Source organism: Mesoplodon mirus (assembly GCF_964341445.2).
Source record: "Mesoplodon mirus genome assembly, chromosome: 7".
Lineage (NCBI taxonomy): Eukaryota > Metazoa > Chordata > Mammalia > Artiodactyla > Ziphiidae > Mesoplodon > Mesoplodon mirus.
In genome coordinates, this window is record NC_138983.1 from 104,016,506 (window position 1) to 104,037,648 (window position 21,143).

At 35.8% G+C, this 21,143-nt stretch overlaps 1 protein-coding gene across 1 annotated transcript in view; it reads left to right on the top strand.

The window, feature by feature from the left end:
- Positions 1-21,143, top strand: part of LOC309808266 (uncharacterized protein) — a 203,569-nt gene that overhangs the window by 51,586 nt on the left and 130,840 nt on the right. The window lies entirely within an intron of this gene.

Consider the following 21,143-nt stretch of genomic DNA (forward strand, 5'->3'; position numbering starts at 1 on the left):
GATTTTCCATTTTTTTATCAACATGACATTGTTAATTCTCTATATGCTTGGCTTCTATGTGTCACTTCTCTCTCTTTTGATATGATCAAATATTTGTATATAATGATGTTTCTACTTAGTCATCTGCTTTTCCAAGTTTTCCAAATTTCGTCTCCCTTGTTTAATATTTCTTTATAAATCATTCCAGGCATGCATCATTATGTTCATCTTCTCTGAACTTCAATTTCATCTAATTTTGCCCTTAATTTTCACTGTGGAAGCATGCAAGGTTTGTTCTTCCTGAAATATCAAGAAACTTCATATTATATTACTTGAATAATCACATGAAAAGAACATGACTGTGAAATTGTAGATTCATTTCTGACCTAGCAAACGGAAACACAACCAAGAAGCTGTGTTGTGTAAAGTTTAACTATATAGGAGAAAAGTATCAGCCATTATAACATTGAAAGCATAATGTGACTAATCACAGACCAAAACTTTGTGAATTTTAGAAATTAAAGTGTTAAAAGATGAAGTTCAGCATTCAACTATCATGAGAGACACTGATTCTTTCCTGTAATAATGTACTTTATATAGGGAAAAATAAAAAAGTACAGACTCATTTCTGATTTCTTAAAGAGGAAACACCTTTTATCTTTTCAGAAATATAAGTCTGATACATGTTAGTTTTCCTTCATTTTCCTGGATCAGATTTTCAGTGTCTCACCACAAAAAAAATACCATTCTCATGCTCTCTCTTACGTCAGGTTTGTACCCTCCACTTTCTACACTGATGGTAGAATATTACTCTTCTGTTTTTTAAATAACAGCTTTACTTTGATTATGATTCACGTACCATACAATTAACCCATTTAAAGTGAACAATTCAATGGCTTTTAGTACGTTCACTCAGTTGTGCAGCTATCACAACAGTCAATTTTAGAATATTGTCATCATCCCCAGAAGAAACACTATATCTATTAGTAGCCACTACCTTTTACCCCCATCTCCCTCAGCCCTTGGCAACCACAAATCTACTTTTTGTCCATAGATTTGCCATTCTGGACATCTCATATAAATGATTACATAGAATATGTGGTCTTCTGTGGCTGGTTTATTTCACTTAGCATGATGTTTTCAAGGCTCATCCATGTTGTAGCATATATCAATACTTCATTTCGTTTTATTGCTAAATAGTATTCCATTGCATAGATATACAATATTTTATTTTTTCTACTGTGAATAAGGCTGCTATAAACATTTGCATATACTTTTTTTATGTGACATACATTTTCAGTTCTTTTAGGTATATACCCAGGAATGGAATTTCTGGGTCATATGGTGGTAACTGTATGTTTAACTTTTAGAGGAACTGTGAGATTATTTCAAAGCAGCTGTACCATTTTACATTCCCAATAGCAGTATATGAAGGTTCTAATTTCTTCACATCCTCACCAACACTTGTTGTTATGTCTTTTTGATGATAGCCATGTCAGGGTGTGTGAAGTGGTATCTCGTTGTTGTTTCAATTTGCATTTCTCTGATGGTTAATGACATTAAGCATTTTTTCATGAATTTACAGACCATTGTATATCTTCTTCAGAGAAATGTTTATTCAGATATTTTGCCCATTTATAATTGGATTATTTGTCGATTATTGATCTGTAAGAGTTCTTTATATATTCTAGATTACAGGCCCTTTATTATATATATGCTTTGCCAATATCTTCTCCCATTCTGTGGATTGTCTTTTCATTTTCCTGATGGTGTCCTTTGAAGCATAAAAGTCTTTTTAAAAAAATTTTTATCAAGTTTGATTTATCTATTTTTTTTCTTTTGTTGCTTGTGCTATGATTTTGGTATCATATTTAAAAAGTTACTGCCTAATCCAAGGTCACAGAGATTTACCCCTAAGAGTTTAATAGCTTTAGCTCTTACATTTCCATTTTGAGTTAATTTTTTTCTATGATATGATATGAGAGATGGGTCCAACTTCATTCTTTTGAATATGAATATTCAGTCATCTCAGCTGCATTTGTTGTAAAGACTATTCTTTCCCCCATTGAATTATCTTAGCAGTGCTGTTGAAAATCAATGAAATGTAAATGTGAAGATTTATTTCTGGGCTCTCCATTATATTCCACTGATCTATATGTCTAGCCTTATGCCAGTACCAAACTCTCTCGATGATTGTAGCCTTGTTTTAAGTTTTGACGTATGGAAGTGTGAGTCCTCCATTCTTTTCAAGATTGTTTTTGCTAGTCTGGGTCCCTTGAATGTCCATATGAATTTAGGGTCAATGTGTCAAATTGTGCAAAAAAGCTAACTGGAATTTTGATAAGGATTGTGTTTAAGGTGTAGATAAATTTGAGGAATATTTCTCCCTCAACAATATGAAGTCTTCTGATCCAAGATGTCTTTCCATTTCTTTAGGTGTTTAATTTCTTTCAGCAAGGTAATGCTACTTTCAGAGTATATTCTTTTGTTATAAGCCTCTGCCCTATGAGTAGAGGCTTTAAGTGGTTTTAAAAAAAATCATTTTCACCAGCTATGATTGTTTTGCTGGGGAATGGGTCTGCTTTTCATATCATCATTCCATAAGTGCTAACGTGAGAATAATCTTGAGGTTGATTCTGACTGCATCCATTTCTTCCTTGAATTATATTGCTTTCTTATTACCCTCTAAACAATGAATGATCATTTTCTAAATATGGTGATGTGCCATCTGCCTTACAAGCATTGTTTTTCATTTTTTCTCCATGATAATCTGGACATAGAGAATGACTCACTATGTCCTGAAAACCCCTGTACCTTTTAGTAATTTTACCTTTACAATGAACCTTTTTACATGGCTCTTTCCTCTACCTCTGTCAAAGAGTTTTCAGTCTTTGAAGGATCCTTCAAGTACCACCTTCTCCTTCATGAATCGTTTTGCATTCTCAGGAGGCAAAAGAAGCATTTCCGTCATCTGCCTATATTAGCAATTTGAAATTCTTCCATAGTCCTTATCCCATTAAACTTTGCTCTAGAGTCATTTTATGTATACTTTTCTAATATACTATTCCATGAGCTCTTTGTAGGCAAGATTTCTTACCTTTTTATTAGTTCACTTCCACAGTACTTAGCCCAATTCCTTTCATATAATACGATCTCAAATTTTTGCTGAATCCAAGTGAATGTGTTCTGTGTCAAAGTACTATGCAGCTTTTATTCCCTTAAAGAATTCTATATATAAAACATTCAAGGGGCTTCCCTGGTGGCGCAGTGGTTAAGAATCTGCCTGCGAATGCAAGGGATGCAGGTTCGAGCCCTGGTCCGGGAAGATGCCACATGCCACGGAGCGGCTGTGCCCATGAGCCATGGCCTCTGAGCCTGCGCGTCCGGAGCCTGTGCTCTGCAACCGGAGAGGCCACAACAGTGAGAGGCCCGCGTACCAAAAAATAAATAAATAAATAACAGCAAAAAAAAACATTCAAAATTGATCATGGAGCAATTTAAATTTGATCTCTTAATTCTTTTACTGGACCATTAAAGCGCTATATTTCATCTTCTAATTAAGGGATCTAGCAAAAGGAACAAAGCTGGCCTTTCAGTCTTTACTGTGACTGCAGCAACACCATGGATTACAGTGTAGATTACACTGATTTACTGCTAAGTAAATGGAGACTTGTGGACTAGTCAACACTGTGTATACTCTGCTCATTGGTCATATTAGGTCCCAGTATTGCTTCTATTTGCAATGGCTTCACTGACTTATGGGGAAAATAAAATCTTTTTCTCCTAGGAGCTTTAACAGATTATATTTACATTATTTTGGTTAAAATAAATACTTATGAAAAAGTAAGATTTCCAAGGAGTGGGTAGCATTAATAGCACTGATTTGCATTGATTTGATAATTTAGGAGTATGAAAAGTGGTTTGAGAAGTGTTATGAGCATTCATAGTCATTTAGATATTTTTTTCTAGAGCTTTTTGGAACTGTGAAATTGAAAACAGATGAGATTTGGACTTGATGGTAAACAGCCCTTAGATTTGCCATGAGATGGCATAGAATCCATTTTCTTCTTTAATACAAAAGATAATGGACAATTTGAATATCATACTTGCACAATCTTATAGACTTGTTTTCCGATCTGTACATTTTGTTTCTGTGATAAGGCATGATTCATTTCAAATTTATGTTATATTTTGTGATGGCTTTTTAAAAATTCTTGTTTCATATTGGTTGTTTTGGTTTTTTCCATCTACTAGGATATATATAGGACAGAGAATTTTATATATATATATATATATATATATATATATATATATATATGACAGAGAATTACAACAGGGCATATGAGTACATATATATTGAGTATATACACACATACAGAGAAAAATACAAATAAGAGAAAATAAGGAAATTCTTAGGATCTTCCTAATATTATTCTAATGTCATTTTTCTTATTTTAACCTAAATCTGTGCTTGAACAAATTCATCAAATAAGATAGAATACTTCTTTAAGATGGGATCATATATTCTTTTCTACTTTAATGTCTTATGACAAGAATTTTGCACTTACATTCCCAGATTGCCTTTCTGAAATTGGTAATTTTTATTAGTGGCATTTAATTGAGTTTTAAAAACGATTAAAACTATGACTTTATAAATAAATTATTTGAAATTTCTCACAACACATGCTATGTATGTAATCCATAGATACAAGGCAACAATAAGATGTGTGGGCTCCGGTAAAGCTCAGATTTCAATTTAAACAATTAATAGTTTATTTTCTAAAAGAATTTCTAAATATCTTTAGGATAAATGACACAATACTAATAAATTCTGTTGTTTGTATTTGTATGTATGTATGTATTTACTTATTTTTTACAAAGAACTGGAAGTGATACAGCATTGGTGGAGTTGTTCCTTTTTGAGCCCCTAGCATCTAATATGAGGGAAATTCTGCTCCGTGCCTCTGTTACCCCTAATTTCTTAGATTTATTTGACCGAACTTCCTATTCTTTTTCCTTTTCACTGCTCCATTTGTGTTCTTCTTGAAGGTGAGATCTTTAACAGGATAAACTTTGTACTTGTTCAAATAGTCTTTAATTCAATTAAAATAAAATTACCAATTGAAAGTCTTCATCACAAGAAAAAAAACTTTTGTAACTATGTATGGTGGTGGATGTTAACTAGACTTTTTGGGATGATCATTTCACAATATATACAAATATCAAATCATTATGTTATACACTTGAAATTAATATAATGTTATATCAATTATACCTCAATAAAATTTTTTAAGTATTGAAAGAAAGAAAGAAAAATCTGGACCTCAGTAGTCTCTATCATCAAGAAACTTTTCTTTTTGTGATACTTTTTGTGTCCCTGGAACTGCCTTTCAGAGTGGCTGATGTCCCTCACCTTGGACAGACCTGGGAACCTGCTGTGGATGCTTTGGTTGCTGGAAAGAGAGAGTATGATGAAGTCTAAAGTTGGCTAGATTGTGTCAGAGTGATCATGGAATATCCAACTAGGTAAAGAGGTGCCAGAAGAAAAGTTTCCAAATAACCAGCATCTTTCCTTGTCTTCCACAGAAAGCTTCCCCCTTCCTCAGTGCTGAATAGTGTATCTAGAGCAAAATGACCTGCACTCAAGTGCCTGCTTATTAAGAGAAGAGGTAAATATGCACGTTCAGGGGTGAGAATATAGGTATTAAGCATTTAAAGATGAGTTTCAACAATCCCTTTCTTGATCTTTTGCTTAGCAACAAATGGCTTTGACAAAAATCTCTGGGTACACACACATGCACGCGCACGCGCACGTGCGCACACACACACACACACAAAGGGTGGGGGGGAGAGAGAGAAGCGTTTGTGTTATTGCTTATTTAGCCTTATTTAGAAGACTGTAAGAAGACCCTGTTTTTCTCAAACCTCACTGTCGAAAGAACCAGGATTCAGGTTATCTGCTAAAGAGTTCAGTATTTAATTACAATCAACCATTCAGTTAGTTAAATGTATATTTTGCTCACTAAATGCAAGGGGTTTTAGATACAACTTCTGGGTTGAATATTAAATTTCCATATTTAAGCTTTCTTCTTATATCTTGCATTCATTATTCAAAACTTTATCCTCGTTGTGTTGCTTATACTTAGAGTTATCCCTATTGCAAATTTCCTAGACTTTTCTTTCCCACCTCTACCCTACCTACTCCTAATTTTCTTCTTTCTCATTTTCTTTCTATAAATCTGTTTTGCAAAGGTTGGGTCAGAAAGCAAAGTAGATTTTGGAATCCTAGAGGTCTATTTCAAAGTTATTATAATTATTATATTACTATTATTTTTACTATAGTTTTTTGAGCTCATGCTATCTGCCAGATACTTTAAAAATGTTCTAAATATATTAGTTCATATAATCTCCATAAGAAAAAAAATTATCATCAAAGCAGCGTTCTCATTTTACAATCAATCACTCTCATAAATATAGTTTCTCTGGATCTGTATTCATCAGTTTAGTAAATAAATAGTTCGTGTGTTCATTTTGTACCGTGTAATGTATAAGTTACTGTTGTTAAACAGTGATTAGCCTCATAATCTTTTTCTTAATGAGGATAACAAATAAGCAAAGAAAAAACTATAATAGCAGGTAACAAATGCAGTGGTACAGATATCCTTGTCATCTCATAAGATAAAGATAAGGATGTCAGGGGAATGTTTTAGAGAAGGTAATATACTTTTCTTCTTGAAAGAGGAATTAATCAGATACACAAGGTTGGTGTGGACATGACCATGGAGAGAGTATCCCAGGTGAATGGAAGAGAATGTGAAAGATCTCAGAGACATAAAACCTATGATATTTTCAGGTAATTTAAAGAAAGTCAATGAAAGGAAAATCAGAAAGAACAGAAAGTACCAGATCTTGAGAGCTGGCTAAAGCAGAGTTTCTTTTATTGAGGTATAATTGACCAAAAACATTATGTAAATTTAAAGTGTACAATGTGATTATCTGACATACATATATATTGTGAAGTGGTTACCACAATAAAGTTAGGTAATGTGTTTCAGAAGTTGTGTAGCCTTAGTTCAAATCCAAGTTCTGCCCACTGTTACCTTTTTGTGCCTCAGATTTATATCTGTATAATTGAGATAATAATAATATTTTCCTTATAAAGTTATTTAGGGGTTAAATCAGTTAATAGCTGCAAAGATTTTACAGTAACCTCTATCATATAACAAATGCTATATGAATGTTGGCTGCTATTATGCTCTGCTAAAGAGACTGAAGGGACAGGTATATATTTAGATTTTCTTTAACAGGATCCCTGCAGAATAACTGAGATGAATGGATAGTGGGATGCATAACTGCCCTCACTGAGACCAGTATATAGGTTAGAAATATTGCATGAACCAACTAAGATGGTACCTGTGCCTATGGAGAAGAGGGCATGGATGTAGATTGTCCCTGACTCAGGACCTTTATTATATGGAGAAGGAAAATCTGTTTTGAAAAACTGGCTATACTGTGGTTCTGCTTACAGAAATAGGAAAAAAAAAGTAGGAAGAGGTTTTTCAGTTGAACACCTTGTCTTAAGTTGCCTATCATGCTTTGTAATGGAGGTATCTGGTAAGTGGTTGAAAATGTGTGTCTGGAGCTTACATTTAGATTTGTAAGAGAGTCAGCATGAGAAAAATTGGTAAATTTTTGAAGTATAGTTAGAAAAATTATGAATCATAAGTGCATAGCTCAATGAATTTTCACAAAATAAAACACCCATATCATCACTATATTTTAATCTGAAGATAACTCACTTGAACACATGAAACATATATTCTAGTCTGAGAGTGGCATTTTAGTATAAGAAACAGACCATAAACTAAATGAACTTCAAAATAATTGGCGTTATTTAATTGTTTATAAAACATTAGCAAAGATATATGGAGTTTAGAGAAACCCTTATTAAAATGCCATTTTCCTTCTCTTATACTTCCTTTCACCCATAAAATTTCTCAGCTATCTATTCCAAACTCTTCAGTAGAACCCCAACCCTCTCTACAGTTCTTTTTAAAAACTCTGACAAAATATCTTTTCTTTAAGCAATAATATATTTCTTTTAATTGTTTAACTGTTCCTCTTCCCCTAATTTTATGTCCCATGCAACTCAAAGAACTAGGCTGTGAATGTTCAAACCCTTTCAGAGAATGGATATCAGCAAAAACACTAATAAAGAAGAATCAGAACCTCTTTTATAGGAAATTATTGGGAATGCTCACAGAACAATATTTCTTTTATATTGACATTTAAAAAGCTTTGAGAAGGAAGCTCTGGAAAACATCAAAAGTAGACATTGCAGCAGGAAAAATAAGCAAGGGACATCTGGAGAGGAGTCATAGAAATCAAAGGAGGAAGAAATTTCAGAGAAATGGAGGGTGGCAATCAGTATAGTAGGTTTCAGAATTAATGTAGATGGTTTCCAAAAATTTTCAATTGGCTTTGACAAATTGGAAGTTTTGGTGATTTTAGTAATTCCTTCTAGTGGAGTGACTAGAGAAGCTAAATTCCAGTGGGTTGGGAAGTGCATGGGGATTAAAAAGTAGAGGTAGAGGGGCTTCCCTGGTGGTGCAGTGGTTGAGAATCTGCCTGCCAGTGCAGGGGCACAGGTTCGAGCCCTGGTCTGGGAAGATCCCACATGCCGCGGAGCAACTGGGCCCGTGAGGCACAACTACTGAGCCTGCGCGTCTGGAGCCTGTGCTCCGCGACAAGAGAGGCGGCGATAGTGAGAGGCCCACGCGCCGCAATGAAGAATGGCCCCCGCTTGCCACAACTAGAGAAAGCCCTCACACAGAAACGAAGACCCAACACAGCTATAAATAAATAAATAAATAAATAAATTTATTAAAAACAAAAAACAAAAAACGTAGAGGTAGAGAATTTAGATGACATTTCAAAAGAACTAAAGTATGAGGGACATGAAAGGAATAGTAAGATTTCTGGCAGGGTGAGGGAGATGCAGAATAGATGGAGAGTTGCTTTTGAAGATTTGAGTGGCTTAAATGAATATTTTCTTAAATTCTGAAGAGGAAAGAACCAGTAGATAGGAAGCAGATAATGATATATAAATCAGATGAATTATGCTGATTGAAGAAATGAAAGCATATGGAATCCAGAGCACAGATGGAAGGATTGTCACAGTCATGAGGAAGAATACTTCCTTTAGTGGGACAGGTAAGAGAAGTGGATATGACTGTAGATACATTACAGAGGGATCAGGGAGGTGAGCTATGCCTGGCTGAAAAGGCAGTGTTTCTTGCTGAAACACTTGAAATCAGGTATGTTACTTCCATGAGAAGTGATTCAAGTCCACTTTCTGACCCTTTCCTAATCCCTCACATAACACGCCTGAAGGGAGAAGGATAGTTTAGGAATTGGTTAGAATGAATGTCTTGTTTACTTTTGGAATTGGATGTGTTAAATTTTAGTTTATCATAGTAGTTCTTTCTCTTTTACTCAAATGGCTGGAACATTAAGCAAACCAATGACCTACTCTGTTAGACAGTCCTTTTTTTCTTCTTCTGCCTCTTCTTGCCACTCAAATAGGAGATAGAAAGTAAGGAGGATTAAGTTTGGATGCATGCCATGTCATCTACATTCCTGCTTACCTGTTTTCCCCTGGTACCTTCCTCTGCCTAATTCCTGTTGGTAGGACCTGGTGAAATTCTCCCTTCTTCAAAGAGATTGCTAACCCCACATCTGAATCATGACCAGTGTTATATTTATGTGTCTCATAGTAGCCCATTTTTTATGTCAAACAACTGTTGATATTTATAATTGCATATTTTTGGTATTGTTGTTTAAATGTTGCTTTCCCATAAGACTGTAAGCTTTGGAAAGGTAGGTACAAAGTATATTATAACTTTACGTTCCCATTGTTCCTTTTACAATGATCTGTTTAGAGCACCTCCCAGCCAAGGAACCATATGTCTGTGGTCCACAGCAGGATTAAGGTAACCTTGATTCTCTGAACAAGCACTGAAGTGTCACTATAGCTTGTATACTAGTTGAAGGTAAAGGCAATTGATTACTAATGATCTGGCTGACATAATGGAAAACATACTCATTAAATTTTAAGAGGACACTGACAATGTATTATTGGGAATTTTAAATGGTCCAGTGTCATTTGTTTCCTTTTTGTATTCTAACTTGATTCACTGTTTCTTAGTTAAAAAGAATGCAAACATCTGATTACAGACAGCCTAACCAGCTAAACACCAGACCAAACAGGAAAAGAAATGAGAAACAGATTAAAATTAATTTTTGATGTCCAACACATCATTAGTCAGTAGGCACATAAGCAAGTGATTATTTTCTTAGTTAATTCAGGAGTGCTGGACCAAAGAAGTTAAGAAAAAGCTCTTTAACTTTTTGTGTGTTTCTGTTTTTAAAACTTTCAGAGCAGTGCAAGTAAACCTCAAAAGTGACAGGTAACTTGGTTCAGAGGCATAAGCCCTGCTGGAATTAAGCCTAAGGTTACTGTTAATCTTATAATAAAATTGTATTATATGTGTGTTTAAAGTGCTTCCCCTTATGAATAACTCAGAAGGCAAGGCAAAGCTTATTTAAATAAAGCATAAAAATAATTCCAAGCGTACAATGATTGTTTCTGACCTCTGAGTTTCTATAGGATGATAGCAGCTTCTTAAATCCTAATCTTTCCACACATGCTCTAGAACCCATAGAGGTCAACAAGGAAAGAAAATAAAACCATGAGAAACTTATGCCAAAAGCATAGAAGTCAGAGAATACTACAACTTGGGTTTATGTCTAATAGGAAGACATCTGAAACCAACAAAACTCATTTTGAAGCCCAGGGTGAAGGGGAGATTCAGATGAGACTGCTGAAAATCACGAGCATGCAGCAGGATAAAACTGGTGCCAGAACGCAGATAAATTTCTCCTAGAAAAATGAGGTCTTACCCTGAGTGGAAAAATACCAAAAACAAGTAAGAGACGAGAAGAATTAGAAAACACTGGGTACTAAGAATCCAAAGGAAGGGACCTAAAAGTGTGGGACCAGAGGTAACAGTCATAGAAAGGCACTGCTTCTGGGAGAAAGGGAGCAACTTGGAAGGGATGAGCATCCCCTGGACTTTTGAAGATGAAGAGAAAGAAAAAAGTATATGGAGGAGATTAGAGGTCCTACAGAAACAAAATAATGCATAATCAGAATATATAACCCTCTTTTCATTGTGTCATTCATTAAAGAAACTGTACTTCACTATAGCAATTCTATTCTAACTCTAGAAAGTAATTAGGAAGAAACAGAGAGAGTTATACATGATGATAGGGTTTTGACATTTTGACCTGCCAGTAGCAAAGAGCATAAATAATACTGAGATCTTGGTTTTTAAAAATCATTCCTTGCTGAAAGGAACCAGGATTCCTTGGAGATATGGCCTGTTGTAGGAAAGGTCAGAGAAAGTACAGGGTAAACCAGAAAGCAAGGAAGTGCTCAAACACAGATGAGACCATATCCAAAAAATTCAGTAGTTGCCTTGAAGTTGGGCCCAATGAATACATTTGGTACAGTGTGAGCATTACAGAGAATAATGATGGTAGTACATTAAACAATAATAAATATCTATGAATAAGAGTAAAGAAAATTTCATAATTATTTTGGAAAGAGAGGAGAGGGATAGGAAAGATAGGAAATGATCTCTTAAATATAGGATTTAAGATCATACCAAATGATCTCAGCAAGTAAATGTAAAAAGAATTTCAGAATTAGAAACTCACTGTTTTGTAACTCCTGATGTCATAATATTTTCAGTTAAGGGTCAATGGCTGAAACCATATGGTAAAGAAATGTGGAGAACAGGGTCTTTACAATCCCTTAAATTACGAATTAATTACAAATGGAAAATATGTCTTTACAACAGAGAAATCAGTGGCCCTCTCATAAATCACTATGATATGACCTGGCATTAATGAAATGCAGAGAAAGTTACACAATATTACCTACGTGGTGTCCTTGCCAGAAATATTTTGTCTGAATTTAAACATGGGAACACACTCTGATGAATCCTGAAAGTATAACATACTGAAGAACAGCTGGCCTTGACTCTGCAAAGTATTCAATGTAACTAGAAGTACAGGACAATAGATCAACTCTTCCAGATCATGGAAGATTTCCATGATCATAGCAAAATACGATGGTTGATGGTTGAATTAGATTGAATCATGGGGAAATTCACGAGCAGTAAAGAGTACATTTTGGGGAAAATAAGAAAAGTTTTAGTGTTGTATGGGAGGAAAAATAATTTTCCCTTTACCCTTCTAGATTCTTGGCTAAGATGCTATAAGGGTAGAAAAACTTTCCTCCTATCCTTCTAAGTTCTTTGGCTGGTCTAATAAACAAATAGACATAATACAGATTAACAGGAGAAAGACAAATTTAATTTCGTATGTAAGAGAGTCCCATAAAATATGAGACCCAAAAGGCAGCCAGGTAATTGAAGCTTATATAACATCCTGAGCTAAGGAAAGGAGTAGGGGTCTGGGGATACAAAAGGAAGGAAGGCATTCACAGGAATGCAGAGGAGATGTTTAGAAAACAATGGTTATCCTATTATGCAGGTAAGTTTCTTAGGTAAAAAGTTATCTCTGGTAATAGCTCTCTTCCTGTATAGGCTCCCTTTCCAATGTAAATTTAGGAACTTGAGGTAGAGGTAAAGAGCTTTTCCTGAATCTGTTGGGTTTTGATTGTTTATAGCTCAAAATAATCCTCCTGCCAAAGTAGCATATTTTGGGGTGGCAAATGTTGCTCCCCTTAAGTTCCACCTTTGAAACTTCAAATAAGTCTCACAACCCAGACGCTAAGTTGATAGATTGCTGCCTATCTCGTTGACCCAGTCTCAGTCTTGAGAATAGGTCAGTTGAGTTAACAGTTGTGTTTCATTTCAGGAGGTGGATGATGCAGGTGGGCTCCCAAAGTTAGACTTGTATTGCATAAACAAGGAAACAGATATTTAATCAGAGGATTTCCATGGAATAGAGAGTTTCTGTGGAAGAAAAAGAAAAACGAAGGTTAATGGTTGGAGCAAATTATGAACCCAGTGTCTGAGTCCTGAGAGCTGCCAGTCAAGAAGACCTCTAGATCTAGATATCAGGCTTGAAACATCTTCAGATGGAGAGAGGGCAGACAGACAGTGGGAATCTGATGGATTTTCCTGGTTTGCAGTTTGGATGTCTCTGATGAGGGTACTGGGTGTACCAGTCTGAGTGGCCCATGCAGTAACAGGCACAAAGGTGATTGTCTAAACAAGCTATTGTGGTGATTCCTCTGAAGTTTATATCAAGTCATTCACATTCTGTTTGCAGGGGTGCAGGAAAAAGCTCTTGTTCTCCCATCTAAGGATGGGAGAAAATCAGAAATATTAGTTTGGAGAGTTGTAGCCAGGTATTTGAGGGAACTGAAGGAATTAAAGATCCAGTCCACTTTACAGGCAAATAATAAAACCTCAAAGACAAGAAACAGCTCTAGAATCTAATATCCACAAAGGTGTGTTGCTGAAACATACTTTTTCTCTCTAAAAAATTTCTACACCCTCATTTTTACAAAGAAACCAAAATAAGACTAATTTGTTTGCAAAGTAAGTCTAATTTCAATAAAACTTGTCCTGACTTTGTACAGAAGTGCAGCAAGAATAGTGATTGACCACATAAGCTCTTTTAAACATGCTTTGCTGGAATTTTTCATAGGGAATCTCAGATTGAACTTTTGAACTTTTTTTTTTTTTTGGCTATGCCCCGCAGCTTGTGGGATCTTAGTACGCCAACTGGGGATCGAACCTGCACCCTCAGCAGTGAAAGCACGGAGTCTTAACTACTGGACCGCCAGGGAATTCCCCAGATTGAACTTGTAAAAGCCTCTCGAGGGTAGGAAGCCAAACCAAAGACTTCCTATCTGACTTCACTTGCAATACCTATAGATATAGGTGAATTCTTCTCTTCTCGAGGCTCCCCAATTCTCCTGAGATTACTGCACCTGTCAAGAAGTTCATTACTCACCTGATTAGGCTGTTGGGAACCCTGTAAGCAAGGTTCCAGGCTGTCTTTTCAAGGTTTTTTATTCGCTCCATAAAGTCACCCTTAATTTTTTAAAGTTGTCTGGTCATATTTGATTCTGTGTACATTATTCTCAAATATTACATTCCAGTCAAAGCCTTGGTTAATATAATCAGTTTCCTATTGTGTCCTGTTACAAGAAAAGCAGATATCTATTGCACTTATGCAGATAACTAACTGTATTGCCGTGAGATGAATACTCAAGAGTTTCCCAAATCTGGAGGGTCAGGTAGGGAGAAAAAGTAAATGTTTCATCTTTGTTTACAAAGGTGTATCTTACCCAATTGCTGCTAGCTTAAGAGAAAAAGTTTTCTTTTTTTTTAAACATCTTTATTGGAGTATAATTGCTTTACAATGGTGTATTAGTTTCTGCTTTATAACAAAGTGAATCAGTTATACATATACATATGTTCCCATACCTCTTCCCTCTTGCATCTCCCTCACTCCCACCCTCCCTATCCCACCCCTCTAGGTGGTCACAAAGCACCGAGCTGATCTCCCTGTGCTATGCAGCTACTTCCCACTAGCTAGCTATTTTAGGTTTGGTAGTGTATATATGTCCATGCCAATCTCTGATTTTGTCACAGCTTACCCTTCTCCCTCCCCGTGTCCTCAAGCCCATTCTCTAGTAGGTGTCTTTATTCCCGTCCTACCCTTAGGTTCTTCATGACTTTTTTTTTTTCTTAGATTCCATATATATGTGTTAGCATATGGTATTTGTTTTTCTCTTTCTGACTTACTTCACTCTGTATGACAGACTCTAGGTCCATCCACCTCACTACAAATAACTCAATGTCGTTTCTTTTTATGGCTGAGTAATATTCCATTGAATTGCACTTTATTTTTGACTTGGCCCCCAAATTAGTCACACAATTACACAGTGTTTAACAGTTAATCCTTCTTGGATTTATCTACATGTATATCACTTTCTTTGCTCAGTATTGTTCTTTAATCCCACTTCTTCACGGTGAGTTTAATTCCCTTCAGTAAGAAACCTATTCCTTGGAAGTTTTACTATTGAGGGTCTATAGGTAGAAATTTCTGCCTTTGTCTGAAAATGTCCTCTCTTTCATTTTTTAATATGGTTAGTTAAATGTTCTATTCTAGGTTCAGAGTGATTTTTCCATTAGTACTTTAAGGATAGTGCTTTCAGCTATCTTCTGGCATCTATTGTTACTGATGAGAAGATTGCTACCAGTCTAATGGCTCTTCTTATTTGATATTCTTTCTTTCTTCCAAATTGTTTTTTAGACTTCCCTCTTTGCCATTATGTGATGTGGTTTACCAGCTGTTTTTTAGCCTTGGTTCCCCAGAAAGCAGAGCCTCAGGCCAAGAGTTTATGTGCTATTATTTAATTAGAGAGTACAATGCAAGTGAACAGGATTGCAGGGCAAAAGCAGTGAAGCAGGGAAGGCTGGCGATTCAATATGAGAATGCATGATCAAGCTGGGATTTGACCTCTGGAAGTTCTGTAAACTGGATCTCAAAATTATGGGGAGGGAATGTGAAGAAAGGAGAAAGAATTCATCCATGGGTTTAGCCTGTGGGGGAACTGAAAGGGTTGCTTTAGGAATATTCTCACCTGCTGGAGTAAGGAGAGAGGTGGGGGATAGATTTGTTGGAATCATGAACACAGTGAGACACTGTCAGATTGTATATATAAGTAGTCTGCCAGTGTTGCACATTCTTTTAATGTGGAACAAAGGAAGGATCAGGCTGAGGTGAGGTATACGATACAGGATATAGTCATATATTTGTTTTCATTTCTTTTACTGGTGACTCCATGCACTTCTTTTATCTGAGGATTTATTTCTAACTTAATCTCTGAGAAGTACTATTTCTTCAAATACTTGTTAAATTCACTGTAATCTCCCCTTCTAAAAATATTATTAGATGAATGTGGGTCTTCCGTTTTATCCTTTATTCCTTTATCATTCACATTTTCATTGAATCTCATAATTTTTTCTGGCTTATTTTCAACTTATAAAATTCAAATTCAGTTTTATCAAATATGTTATTTAAACTTTCTATGGAGTTTTGAACTCCAATGAACATACTTTTTCTGCCTTTTTCTGCATCAATTGAGATGATCGTGTGGTTTTTCTGTCCTTCATTCTGTTAATGTGGTGTATCACATTGATTGATTTTTGTATGTTGAACCATTTTACACATAAATCCCACTTGGCCATGATGTATAATCCTTTTAATATGGTGTTCAGTTCATTTTTCTAGTTGGATTATAGCTTATCTTTGAAGGTTCCAGCTTATCCTTGATCTCCTAACTTCAAATCATCTCTCATTCCTGACTGCCAGCCCTACTGACTTCGGGACTTGCACCAAGAGGCAGGGCAGTGGATTTACATAGACTGCTTAACCAAGTCCCACTATCATGTAAGGTTTAATCTCTATAATAAAGTCCTTCTAGTGGTTCTACTTCTCCAATCAAACCTTAATATAGAGTTTATCTAATGTCATCTGATATTCTGATCAAGGAAAAAGGGAGAAAGCCAAGGTATAAAGTATAGGGACAGAAAGAAAAAAATACAAAGGGAAATATATTAAATTTAGGATGATGCACTGAACATAAATATGCTGTAAAAATCTAAAAACTGGATGAAATTGATTATTTCCTAGTAAAATACATATCACCAGAATTGATTCAAGAAGAGTATGAAGAACAAAGAGAACCCTTAGAAGACCTTCATTGCTACTTTTGGTGAATTTGTCCACATTTCCATCTGGTTTGGCTTGGAGATCCCACCTCCATATTCTCGTGCTGGGCATGTGACCAAGACCTGGCCAGTTAGAATTCCCTGAACTTGAGGTTTTAACAGAAATCCCAAGCTGAGTCAGTCTTTTGTATAAAGGCTTTCTCTTTGCCTGGGTTCAGTAAATTGGTAATATATAAAAATAGAGTTGCTTTTGGTCATTTTTCTTGCCACCCCTTGGAGAAAGCTTTCCCCAAAATAACACAAAACAAAACAAACTGCAGAGGGAAGAATATCCAAGTCAGAGGAACATTTTCTATTTATATCCTTTGGGCCCCCACACTTAACCTGTGTCTGAAAGTATGAGCACTTTCAAACTTTGGTGTATTGTGAGTCAATAAATTCCTTTTTATCCTTTAAACTAATTTGTAAGGGTTCTCTAAAATTACAATTTATACTTAATACAATGACCATGGCAGCAATTGCATAAGATTTCAAGAAGCTAATTTTCTTGCAAAAATGAAGTTATGGGTATATACTCTTTCAAGTTCAAATACTCTGAAACTCTTTCCCTGTTGCTGAATTTTAAAATTCCTTTATATTGGATTTCAAAATACAAAAGAAAATAGGCTCTGGTTCAAGATGTTTGTGAATGTAAGCGTACGTAGCCATTACCTTTGCCTCTCAAGAATCTATCATAATAATGGTGAAATCTGAAAGAAAGGGAAGCCCACTACTATAATATGCAAGGAGGGGGCTTCAGCTTCGGAGGTATATATATGTGCCCAGCAGAACTCCTGAGTAACTCAGGATGGCAAGAGGGAGAAGTAGACTGAAAGTCTATGTGGGGCAGAGTTACTTCACCTACACCTTCTTCTCCGAAACAAAAAGCCTGACAGAAAGGCATTTAACCACCCTCTTACCAATTCTTTCTTTTAAAAAGGAGCCCTTTAAAAAAGATATGTAAAGACTGTTTCCAGGTGATCTATAATGGCCAGTATGTTTGTTACAGTTCCTGCCAAAGACTTATTCTTTCAACATTTGTAGGTTTTTAGAATAGTGGCAGGTCTCCATCTGTTCATAGTAAAACTAAGCATTTCAGGTTCTGTCCTAGTCCATGAATTATTCCTATTTCTCCCAGGATTTATTTTTCTATTTTTAATATTTATCTTATTCTCTCTTATGTCATGCCTATCTCAAATATCTCAACAAATATTTATGGAACATCTACTTTGGGCAAGGCAGTATTTTGGGTGCTATGACTATTGTAGTGAAAATTACAAAACCCTTGCTTTCCTAGTAGTTTACATTCTTCTTAACATCTAGAGATATTTTGTTTTCTCTTCATATTTACGAATGAAGACCGTGAGCTCTGTGTTTATGATTATCTTTACACCTCTCATTTTTCTGTCTTGATTATCTTTGCTAGCTTCTTTATGTCTGTCTACTTTATAATTGCTCCTGTTCCAAAGGATTCCATCCATCTCCCTCCACTACTACCATGGAACATACTTTCACAGGCAATACTCATACTTGTTTGACTTCAGTCTGGCATCTTTATCCTGATTTTAGAAGCATACGTGATATTCTGTGATAGCTAGATGAACATTGCCACTAAAATATCACTCGGACGTCTCAAATCTCAGAGATTCCAGCTGAATTGTCATCTATTCCTCTACTATGACAAACAAGTTATATTGCATTTCTTATATCAGTGGAACTTCTCACCATCTACTCAGTCACCTAAACCAGAAACTTAAGGTCATCTTTAAATTATCCAAGCAGCCACCAAATTTTATTGTGCTTCTTTAATACTACTTGAATCTATATGCATCCATATCTCAACTGTCTCACTATTATTTCAGGACTTTATAGTTTTTTCTTCCAGTTAATGCCATAACTCCGTAAGTGGGACCATCTAAATTTTGATGATCTGTTCATATCCCTGCTATGACCATTCTAAAAATTGAAAAATTTTATTCCTATTAGAAAAATCGTGTTGATTGTGCATTGCTTAGAGATCTAGTTCAACTCTTCAGCCTGATACACAACACCACTTGTTACCTCTTTGGCCTCATCTCTTCATTTTTTGCTAATGTACTTACATCTCTTCCTCTTCTACCCCAGAGCATGATGATTCATACTTACTGTTTACTGAGCCCTAAATTTTCAATGCATCTTTACTGTTGCATGCAGTGTTTATTTTGCTTAGAATAAAATTAATGACTTCATTTCATTGGCTAATTCCTACTAGTCCTGTAAGATACAACTCAGATATAACCCAACTTTAAGGAGTTTTGAATTATTGGTGTAGCTTTCTCCTCCTAGATCATTCCATTATATCCTGTATCTGAATCTGTGTCAGGGCATCCCTCACATAGAGTGTTACTGTATGTTTATTCATCTGCCTTCTTTAAAATGTAATACATTGCTTAATGATAAGTGCTATACTTCTTAACTATAACCCTAGCACCCAGCATTGGGCATGGCACATTCTTGGTCAGTGTTGAATGCCTGAAATAGTGATTTAGAAAAGGGTTGGCAGATATTATAACTTACTAGGCAAGAAACCCTATACAAATATGTTAAGTAAGTGAGAGAGATCTAGATTGAAATAGATCAAATCCAGGATGGTAGGGAACAGTATTGAAATAGGTTTTCTTTGGAGAATAAAGGGTGAAAAATAAGTCTGAGATGTTCACAGTGGCCAAAAATTCTGAAGCAGTGTGTGTGTGTGTGTGTGTGTGTGTGTGTGTGTGTGTGTGCCAGTAACTGGTCTAGTTTTTAGAAATGTAGTAGTAATTTAAAAAAAAGAAAGATCTTTTGGAGCTTCTATTTTGGGATAGGAATGGGGAGGAAAACAAGCACAAGATAAATAATAAATGTTTTAGATAGTCACAAGTGCTACTAAAGAAAAAAAAAACTGCCAGAATAGAAGATGACAAGGCCAGGGGTGGTAGATAACTGTGTTGTGACTAGTGATGTCAGAATGGAGAACCCAGAGCCCAGAGTTGGCTTATAATTAGTGTCTGTCCTCTACGAATGGTGGATGAGAGAAAAAGGAATTTCCCCAAAATGCTTTTCCAAATCCCCACATTTTTGCAGTGCTGTTAAAGATGCTGGCTTGATGATTAAAAATGGAGAGTTTTGAGTATCACACAAAGGAGAGCCTCTTATTTCATAGTGAAAAAGCCTGAGTTAGGATGGTAAAGAATTTTCAAATCTTAAATGAAGTCACAGAAAAGGAATGCAGTTCAGATTTCCATTCGAAATTCTTATACCAGGAAACTTCTCATTGAAGGGAGTATACATTCACCTCTCAAATAATGAAAAGACATGAAATGTTTGGTTAATTGTAGTAAAGAAGATACTGAAGATCTCAAAGTATTGTATATGGATAACAAGTAATATTAATTAACAGAAATGTCACATTTCTTTGTGAACTTTCCAGTACATGCAGTGTTTCGATGTTCATGTTGTTCAATGCTCAGGCTTGTTTGCATTTACAAAAGAATCTTTATACTTAATTCTTCATGGAATATTGAGAGCACAACTTATTTTCATGGTTAGCCAAAAAAAGATAGATTTTATATTGCTATCAAAAACTTATCCACAGGGCCTCCCTGGTGGCGCAGTGGTTGAGAGTCTGCCTGCCGATGCGGGGGATACAGGTTCGTGCCCCGGTCTGGGAGGATCCCATGTGCCGCGGAGCGGCTGGGCCCGTGAGCCATGGCCGCTGGGCCTGCGCGTCCAGAGCCTGTGCTCCGCAACGGGAGAGGCCACAGCAGTGAGAGGCCCGCATACCGCAAAACAAACAAACAAACAAAAAAAAAAACAAAAAACTTATCCACAGGCTATAACTACTTTCAAAAAGAATTTGTTATTCAGATAAGGGTTTTTTTTTTTTTTTTGGAATTAGGCCAAAATAAACAAATACTTAAAAAACTACAAAGAAAATACAGAGAAAATTCTTAAGATGGAAATATTTATGCTCACAACCACAGTGATGCTGTGTATTTAAACTGATATACTGTAATGTAAAAAACGTATCAGGTTGAGCTCAGAAGATTCAGGTACAAATCTTCTCCATTTCTGATTTGTCAGGGCAGACAGAGAGGAATATGATTTGGAAGAGCAATATAATACTCAGCAATCGCTTTGAGACAAAAATAAGTGGCTATATAGTTCCAAAGTCAGAGTGTTAAACTGGGTTTATGATATAAGCAGCATACACTGGTACAATGAGATAGGGTGATGTGAAGTAAAGTTAGAGCGATACGATATTGGTGGTTGTTCAAACAGGAAGGATACTGTCTTCTAGGAGCTTCAGTAGCAGGAATTAGG